We start from the raw sequence: 1,118 nt of genomic DNA, 5'->3' as shown, positions 1-1,118 counted from the left end.
GGGTGGTCTGTAACAGAATCCCAGCAGGATAGCTGCCTAGTTTGCTTCTCCCCTCGTCCTTACCCATAAGCACTAGACTTTGTCATCACAATAATTGATTTCTATACAATCAAAACACTCCCTAACATACAGAGCCACCCCAGCGCCTCTTCTTCCTTGCCTATCCCTTCTGAAGAGCTTATAGCCATCCACTGCAGCACTCCAGCATGAGAGTCATCCCACCATGTTTCTGTGACGGCAACTAAGTCACAGCTGTCCCAGTGCGCAATGGCTTCCAGCTCCTCCTGTTTGCTGCCCATGCTGCGTGCATTGGTGTAGATGCACTTGAGCTGGGCTATTGATTTAGCCCCCAACATCGGCACGCTACCCTATGGCTCATCTCTAGTGAGCCTGGTTTTATCCCCTTCCTCCTTCAAACCTAGTTTAAAGCCCTCTCGACAAGGCCCACCAGCTCACAAGCAAGAATCCTCTTCCCCTTTGGAGACTGACATTGAAAAAGTCAGCAAGAAAACCTCCTAAATGTTACTTAGTTTGAAGTTGTAGAAGGCCGGCATTCTTTACTCCAGTACTGGAGCCACAGGGGATAACTACACCCAATGCGTCTGTCCTGAGTTTCATAAGCACTTTTATTGTAACAAGCTATACATATTCATTACATTTTACGAGAAATCTCCGTCTCCCTGCCTATCTACTCCACTTACATAATGTTGGCGTTGCAAAACTACACTATGCATGGGCAGGGGTCTTGGGTGGTTGTCAGGGGTTGTTTGGGGAGTTAGCCCCCTACTCCTTTTTCCGTTTTATGGTCACGGGTGTCCCGAGAATAGTTTCTTCTCCTTGGATGTTTGCCCCTTCTGTTGTTCAGCCAAGCGATTCTTTCTTCTCATCCTTGTTTGAGCACTCCTGCTAGGACGTTTCTATTCTCAAGGTCAAGATAATCTTCTCTGTACGCATTAATCTCTCAGTCCTTGCTCTTAACCCTTCTTCGGTTTGATTTCATGAGGCCTCTTGATTCTACACACATGCCCTGCTGCGCTGAGCAGGGACCTGTTTCCATTCCCCCTCATCTCTCAGGTCCCCTCCTTCTGCCCAGCAGCAAGCAGGCACGTGATCCTCTG

Source organism: Phaethon lepturus, unplaced genomic scaffold (assembly GCF_000687285.1).
Source record: "Phaethon lepturus isolate BGI_N335 unplaced genomic scaffold, ASM68728v1 scaffold15649, whole genome shotgun sequence".
In the NCBI taxonomy this organism is placed as follows: Eukaryota; Metazoa; Chordata; class Aves; order Phaethontiformes; family Phaethontidae; genus Phaethon; species Phaethon lepturus.
This window is presented reverse-complemented; position numbering follows the sequence as displayed.